Raw genomic sequence first — 8,636 nt, 5'->3', positions numbered from 1 at the left:
TCTTAGAATCTTGGGCAAAGCTTTTAAATCGCCTCTGAACATGGGCAAAGTGTATAATATACAATATATACTATAATGTCTAAAAAAATGCATGTATAATTTTTATGCATTCTGAAGATATGTTCTTTGTATTACTAGAAGATATTGAAATAATGTTTCATCTCCATTCAGAAGGTATTGATTAGATGCTAATGTGTGTGCATGTAAAATGTATTTTGCATGAGGACCCACAAAGTATGGGCACCACTTAAGAGGAATTGCTGCTAGTGGGACGGATTTCCCCCCCTTTCAGTTGTGGATTTATTGAGCAATAACTTGGAGTGACTACTGTTTTACTTTCCTCACAAACTGCTTCAAAATTCCTTTTACAATGTTTTATCCCAGTTGCAGAACAAAAAGAAACTTAATTTAAGATACTCATAAGAGAAACCAGTTTATATAAAATAAAATTATGGAAATGTTGGAAAAGGTCTAAAGACATATTTTACTTTCTCTCTTTCCTTAGGCTGTTGGTTTTTTTATTTAATGAAAGTCCAAATTTGCCCTTTAACTTTTATATAAGGGAAACTTTAGTCTTGTCAACTAAAGTATTACTTTGTAAGAATTGTGGGCAGGTGGCTGGTCTAGACAAGAAGGTGGAGTTCAATCTGTTGTGGATGAGATTGCACTGGCCTTGAGGGATCAAGGTGCACTTAGATCCACCTTTGGCCCTCGAGGTGTAAGTGGTGACAGGGTCTCCCTTGGCTAATGCTTATGTTCCGGCTGCCTAAATGCAGTTATCCATGCTCTGGTAACATCCAGGTTAGACTATGGGTTTTCCTTTGAATGCTGCTCAGAAGCTTCAGCTGCAAGGCTGCTGATTAGGATCAATAGGTGGGAACACATCTCACTGAATCTTAAGTACAGTGGTACCTTGGGTTACATACGCTTCAGGTTACAGACTCCGCCATAGCTGTCAACTTACAGATTTGAAAATAAGGGACCAGCAGCCTTGAAAATAAGGGACCTGCAGCCTCACCTGTTCCAGGCACTCCAGTCTTCCTGTCCTCCTGCAGTCTGGTCAAACTCATGCTGGTAGCTCCAAGAACACTGTCCAACCAACTTTGTAACCAGAGGTTTAACTGAATAGAATCTGAATCACATGCACCACAAGGCCTATGCAGCCTCAACTTAAGATGGCTCCCCAGCCTGGCTTTGCACTGCAAAGTTTGCAGCAGCACGTGCAACAAAATGGCGTCCAGCATTCAAAAAACCCCTCAGCTTGCATTAACTAGCCACACACAAGGCATGCAAGCTCCACCCCCAGTCGTTCTTAGACTTCTTATTGGGTGGGCAACACAGCCAAGCAAGGGAGGGAGGGAGAGGAGCTGCTTCCTTTGAAATTTAAGGGACATCATTTAAGGGACATCCATCAGTAAGGGACAGCAGCGGGACATGGCCCTGGAATAAGGGACTGTCCCTTCAAATAAGGGACACTTGACAGCTATGGACTCCGCTAACCCATAAATAGTACCTTGGGTTAAGAACATTGCTTCAGGATGAGAACAGAAATTGTGCAGTTTCAGGTTAAGAACGGACCTCCGGAATGAATTAAGTACGTAACCAGAGGTACCACTGTAGTGGCATTAGTTGCTATTCTCTTTTTGAACATGTTTTTAGCTTGGGATCAAAATGCCTGAAGGAATGCCTGCCTCCCAAGCAGCCTGTGCTTACTTAGTTCATCATCAGAGGCCCATCTCCAAGTTCCCCCACTATTGGAAGTGAAGTGGGTGGGGACTGAAGAGAGGGTCTTTTAAATTGTAGCACCACATTTTTGGAATTTTCTCCTTGAGGAAGCTTGCCTGGTGCCTCCTTGGCTATTTTTTCAATACCAGGGGACACCTTTTAAATTTTTTTCCTAGTGTATAATTGTTAAACTGTGATTATTGTATCACTACAGTTTTAAAAGACTGTAATATATATTTATTGTATTGCTGAAATAAATGTTTTACTACATATTATGGCCCTGTGATAATATTTATATAGTTGGGTGACACAGAAGCAGAGGAGCGCTGCTTCTGATGGTCGGGTATCTGTTCCAACAGGGGTCTGAACAGGTGGTAAGCAGACCTCTCTCTTGTAGTCAACAGAAAGTCCTGAAGTAGTGTGTTGCGGGGATCGGGCCAGGCCACCAGTCAACACTCTGCCCCAATCTTTGGGCCCTCCACCTTCTGCCCTGCCCTTTTAGGATTGCTCTACCTATCAGCATTTCCCCTATGCACAAGCAATCGAGTGGTGCTAGCACATTTACAAAGTTAAGAAGGGTCCTGTATGCTTTCAATCCTGAACATTGCTAACAACCTAATGAACAACCTAACCTGTGAGCCAGACACTTGTATGTACATCCGTTTTACTGCAGCATGGAAATATTTTTGGGGTGCTTCTCTTGGCTTATATTTTCCAACTACTGTGATTCAAAGCAAGACCTTTTACTGGACCCAAGTTGTTCCTGAGTTTGGAATAAGGAAAAATCAGGCAAGGGTTGCACTATTCGACTATTGCCATTTATTTTATTAAGAAGTTCCCTTCCCAGCTATTTTACACCAGGGCTGATATTTTACACCAGTGTATACAAACACTTGGTTGCCAGCTGAAAGACTTAAGTTATATTGGTTGCTTATTACTTTATGAGAAGGCTCAGTTTTTTAGCAGCTTGTTCAATAGTTCCTGAATCAGATTGCTCACTGAAGAGTTCACTGTTTGACTTTTCTTTCACTCAGTCTGTATAGAGTTCTGTACCAGAATATTTTCCTTCTCTGAAATTGGTCGGCAAGAGTTCCTGCTGCGACCTTTGTTTGGAAGGGAGGAACTTTAGTTGTACCACCAGGTCTGCTGACACCTGATCTGTGGCCTAGCTTTCTTGAGGATTCAAGTCCAGCATTAGCTTCCTGAATTACCATATCAAGTAGCAAGGAAGGGACAGAACTAAAGCAGGTGTCATATTGCAGTCACTGACAGCCATTAAAACATCTGCCTTGCTCTTGTTTTGTACTTTTTTACATAATCACACACAGTTCCCTGCAAACTGCTTGAGAATCTATCTAGTATTCCTGTAAGCTTAAACCACCTGCTTCAAATGACATTTTATTTTATTTTCTCAGTCTTTCTTCACTGTCAAAAATAAAAACAACTCCCCCCTAAACTAACCTGAACAGAAACCTAGGATTTTTAAATATAAAAGCAAATAGTCCCCACCCCTCTTAAAGGATTTGAGAATGTTGAATCCATTTTCCAAATATGCTAAGATGCTTAACATTTATGAGGGTGGGGTAAGAGAGATGGTTTGGAAATATTACTGCATGATACTATGTTCTGAAACATAATATGTAACAAATTCTTATTTAGGCATTTTCTGACATTTTTTTTTTTTTAGGTCTAGCTATTGTTATGACTGTTGACCAATAGTTCTTTTGTTAGGCAGATTGCTGGCTAACAATAAAAGATGGCTGTTGATGTTTCATCAATGGGTGCTAATAGTTAGGAGATGGCCTCCTGATATTTGAAGCAACCTCTCTGGGATTTTTTTGAATGACATACCCCCAACAGAGGGGACGTGGGTGGCGTGTGGTCTAAACCACAGAGCATAGGGCTTGCCGATCAGATTTGAATCCCTGAGATGGTGAGCCCCCCATTGTTCAGTCCCTCCTCCTGCCAACCTAGCAGTTCAAAAGCACACACACACACAAAAAGTGTAAGTAGATAAATAGGTACTGCTCCGGCAGGAAGGTAAACAAACGGTGTTTCCGTGCGCTGCTCTAGTTCGCCAGAAGCGGCTTAGTCATGCTGGCCACATGACCCGGAAGCTGTACACCGGCTCCCTCGGCCAATACAGTGAGATGAGCGCCGCAACCCCAGAGTCATCCACGACTGGACCTAATGGTCAGGGGTCCCTTTACCTTTACCCCCAACAGACCTTACAGAAGGTGTCACCCCTCACAAGGGCTAAGGTTGTGGGTGGGTGGGTGTGAGAGAAAGAGAGAGAACAAGCAGTATCTGCCTTGTAGGACTTCTCTTTCACATTCATTTATGCTCTGCTTTTAGCTTTGCACATCAAGCAAATGTTACAAAGGTACCGTACGTATTCAGTGCTCTATTAGCCAAAAGAAATTAAACCAATATTGTTGCCCCTGGAACTTTTTACAGCTCAAAAATTGTGAGACATGCAATAGTTTTATGCTATTACCTTAATTTGTGAGAAGATTTAAACGGAAACTAAGAGCAACATATTGTAAAAAAAAATACTTATTCAGAAAGCATATGCTTAAAAATGGGATTCATTACCTTGCAGTTGTGTTCCTTACAACTTTTGTATAAGGTTTAGTACTGTTAACCTGAATTCTTGTGAAATACAAAGATGATTAAAAGTCTAGAATCAGAAATGGAGTAGGAAAAAGGTGTGGCCTTGACTGAGGGGCAGGGAGAAAGCTTCGGAAAGAAGAGGGGTGTTCCTATGCCATCAGATGGAAGCGCCTGTGTTTAGGAAGGGTTAGGGTTAGGAAAAAGTGGAGGTGTCTGTAACAGTGGGTGGAAGAGGCCTGCTGCCCGAGGGCTTTCCAGCAGGCTCTGCTTAATGTTCTTAATCCTATGCTGTACTCTCTTACCTGGGACAGATAGGTAGCCGTGTTGGTCTGCCATAGTCAAAACAAAAAAAAATCCTTCCAGTAGCACCTTAAAGACCAACTAAGTCAGTTCTTGGTATGAGCTTTCGTGTGCATGCACACTTCTTCAGATACACAGGCTCTGAAGAAGAAGTGTGCATGCACACGAAAGCTCATACCAAGAACTGACTTAGTTGGTCTTTAAGGTGCTACTGGAAGGAATTTTTTGTTTTGTTTTTTCTCTTACCTGGGATTAGTTACTCTTATTAGTTGCTTTGCTTACCAGGGGCCTGGTGTTTCTGTGTTATCAACACATATCCTCCTATATGAGTAAATATGTTTCTGTAATATGATCTGTTACTTCAGAAGCATTTTTATTTGCATGCTGCACGCTTTATAAGCACACACAGATGTCCTGAGCAGAGGCAGCGTGACTCTAAAAGTTAAGGAACATAAGCAAAAGCTACTTGGCACCCCCAACACACACTAACATTTTAAGCTGTTTGTAACAACTTAAATAAACTTCCTTGATTGGATTTATGCTAATGGATCTCCTGTAGGCATTTCTAATTCATTTACATTTAATTTTAAGGTTGCCTCTGTGTGTGTTCCCAATTCAAACTAATACCATTAACAGATAAAATGAAAGTGTGTCAGAAGCCACAAGATGGCAATAGTTGAAGAGCAATTTGCTTCAAGAAGGAGTTGGATTGTGGATACTACAGTGAGATTACTCCTACTATGTTATTTATATAGTGCCCATCATCTGTAGCCAGAAAGGCACTTTCTGTAATTAAATGTAATTTTATTTTCTGTACTGATGGGAAAAGGAGGAAATGGAGGTGAAGGGATCTATCAAAGGTGTGTGGCAGAGCAATGCATAGCACACACATCTTGCAGAGAAGAATATTGGACCAAATATGGTGGACTGAGAAACCCAAATTTTAAGTCCCTTCATGTCCATATTTTGAACACAAAGTTACTCCTATGTCAGTTCCAAGAAGTACAAAACAGGAAATGGGTATCTAGTGGATGTTTGTATGTTAAAACTATCTCCAATCCAAGGGCCAGTCTTAAAGTATGGAATGGAATGCAAAACAGTTACTGAAATGTACTTTACCTTGGGGTGCCTTTGAAAAGTGTTTCAACATTACAGCAATATCAGAATGAAATGGACAAACTGTTAATAAAATGTGTCTTATAGAATGAATAACACTCAGAAGCAGTTGCTTTGAAGGTTGTTGTTTTACAATCAAGCAGTATATAGATTTATGAAATAAATACAAATAATCTAGTTTTCCATTCTCCTTTCACACTTTCCCACCACCCACCCCTGGGTGCTGGTTTCTTTTATTCCTCCTCCCTTGTCCCTTGACATTATCTCCTTCCTCCTATAACAACTTTCCTGTCTTATCCCTCTTTTGAGTAGCTGCTAGGACTTGAATAGCAGCTAGGACTTCCTACTCAGGCAAGACTAAGGTTCCATGTAATTCTCACTTAAATAAGGAGGGAACCCCCCAGAGATGGGAGGGAAGACTAGGCATGGGCAATGCAAAAAATATGCACACATGGATGCATTGAACTGCTGTGCATTCACACAATAAGAGCAACTAATCCCTGGAAGCAGCTGTCCTTCACCCCAACCAAATTTGGATCTGATCATGTCCATGCCAGAAGGGACATTAAAAATATGTATATTTTGTTTTATTTTTCTAAACAACAAAACAGATAATACACACATAAAGAAAAACATGTCTTAACAACAAAATAATATACATCCCAAGGAGCTTTTGATGATAAAGTAAAAATAAATATATAAAATCAGGAGTAAATTAACTGGGTACAATTATGAAATTGTAAAATTATAAATGGGATATAAGAAAACAACTTACATTATACAATGTTATATATAATGTGGTGGAGTTGTGCTGAAGTCCGTATATTTTGGAAACTAGTGATTACAGAGAGCTGTACACTTAGAAGTATAAATGTGATTGTGGACCCTAAACTATGTATTTTGTCATTTTCTTTCTAATAAATGTAATGCAGTTTTTCTGTGGAAACAGTTAATTATATATATTCTGGTAGCTGCACAATTAGTAATCACTCAGTGCTGGAAAGGCACTTCATGTTGATAACTGGTTCAAGGAAGTTATGCTCATTGCTATCTCAAATTATTGACATGTAACACTGGTCAACAACAAATTTGTTGTCTGCGTTTTTTCAGTTGATTTAGGACGAATCTGATTTGCTGAATCCAAAAATCACATTGGTTTTGCTCAATCAGGTCAAGTTTTTGAGCTATGGCCACATGTCATTTTTTTACGTTTTTGTTCACATGTACACTTGTGTGGAGCATTTTAGAAGAAGTTGGTGGGGGTAAAATGCCATGTTGAATAATTGTTTTGATTGGAAATGATTATTTTAATGACAAGAAGTATTCAGGTTCTGGGTGATTATGTCGAAAAGGGATCAGTTTGAAGTCATAAAACCTTGAAATCTTCCATAAATTGGTGCGGCTCCATAAATTGGTGGGATTAACAGAAAGAACTGGAGCAGCCTCAAGTATCCTGATCTTCAATCAGCACGTCATCCTGTAGCTCATTGTGATGAACTTCCAGTGCCTATCTTCGGAGAACTTCCTGACATTAATGACGAAGATACCTCCAGTGTTGAAGGACATGAAGAAGAAGAAGTGGTTCTTGAAGATGATGCTCCACATCCATTTTCCCAAAAGGAGTTGAATGATCTAGTTCGCGACCTCAGCTTGTCAAAGGACTCTGCCAAACTGTTGGCATCCAGATTGAAGGAAAAAAACCTCTCTGACAGTGCTCGCATCAGCTTCTTCCGCAACCGGCATCAACAGGACCTCTGTTTTTTCTCGGAAGAGAAGGACTTGGTGTACTGTGCAGATATTGCGCAGCTTCTGCTCAAGCTTGGAGTGCCACAGTACGATCCCAAAGGTTGGAGACTGTTCATTGACAGCAGCAAGCGATCACTGAAATGTGTTCTGCTACACAATGGCAACCAGTTTGCCTCTATACCCCTGGCTCACTCTAGTACACTGAAGGAGAACTATGAAGCGGTGAAGTATGTGCTGCAGAAAATTGGTTATGATCAGCATAAGTGGTTTATTTGTGTTGACCTGAAGATGGTGAACTTTTTGTTGGGACAACAGTCTGGCTTCACCAAGTACCCATGTTTTCTGTGCATGTGGATAGTAGGGACCGTGCTCAGCATTACACGAAGAAGGACTGGCCTGTGCGGGAGGAATTGGTGCCTTGCAAAGAAAGGAACGTCATCAACGACCCTCTGGTGGACAGAGACAGAATACTCTTCCCACCGCTGCACATCAAGCTCGGCTTAATCAAGCAGTTCACCAAGGCTCTGGACAAGGATGGTGACTGCTTCACTTACTTGTGCCAGGCTTTTCCAGGATTGACCATGGAGAAGTTGAAAGCTGGCATCTTTGACGGTCCTCAGATCCGTCAGCTCATCAGAGATCCAGAGTTTGGAAACTCAATGAACGAAGTGGAACTGGAAGCGTGGAAGGCATTTGTTCTGGTAGTGAAAAACTTTCTTGGCAACAATAAGGCCAGAAACTATGCAGAACTTGTCAACAACATGCTGACTGCTTTCAGAAACCTGAGCTGCAACATGAGCGTCAAGATGCACTACCTATTTTCACATATGGACCGGTTTCCTGAGAACCTGGGTTCAATGAGTGACGAGCAGGGGGAGAGATTCCATCAGGACATGAAAGAGATGGAGACCAGGTATCAGGGTTGCTGGGACGCAGTCATGATGGCTGACTACTGTTGGACTCTGAAGAGAGACCTCCCTGCCTCTGAGCATTCCAGGAGTTCCAAGAAACGGAAGTTCAAGCCCTGAAGTTTGAAAAATGGTGAAGCAACATGCAATTTATGTGTATTTACCTTTATCAATGCCCACCATTCAGTTTACAGTAAACCTGACCTGATGGAGAGAAACGGATGCCAT

At 41.2% G+C, this 8,636-nt stretch overlaps 1 protein-coding gene across 1 annotated transcript in view; it reads left to right on the top strand.

The window, feature by feature from the left end:
• Window positions 1-8,636, top strand: part of PRPF18 (pre-mRNA processing factor 18) — a 131,692-nt gene that overhangs the window by 30,605 nt on the left and 92,451 nt on the right. The window lies entirely within an intron of this gene.

Source organism: Podarcis gaigeae, assembly GCF_964106915.1.
Source record: "Podarcis gaigeae genome assembly, chromosome: 10".
Lineage (NCBI taxonomy): Eukaryota > Metazoa > Chordata > Lepidosauria > Squamata > Lacertidae > Podarcis > Podarcis gaigeae.
Note: the sequence above shows the minus strand (reverse complement) of the source record. Positions and strands in the feature narration are given on the sequence as shown.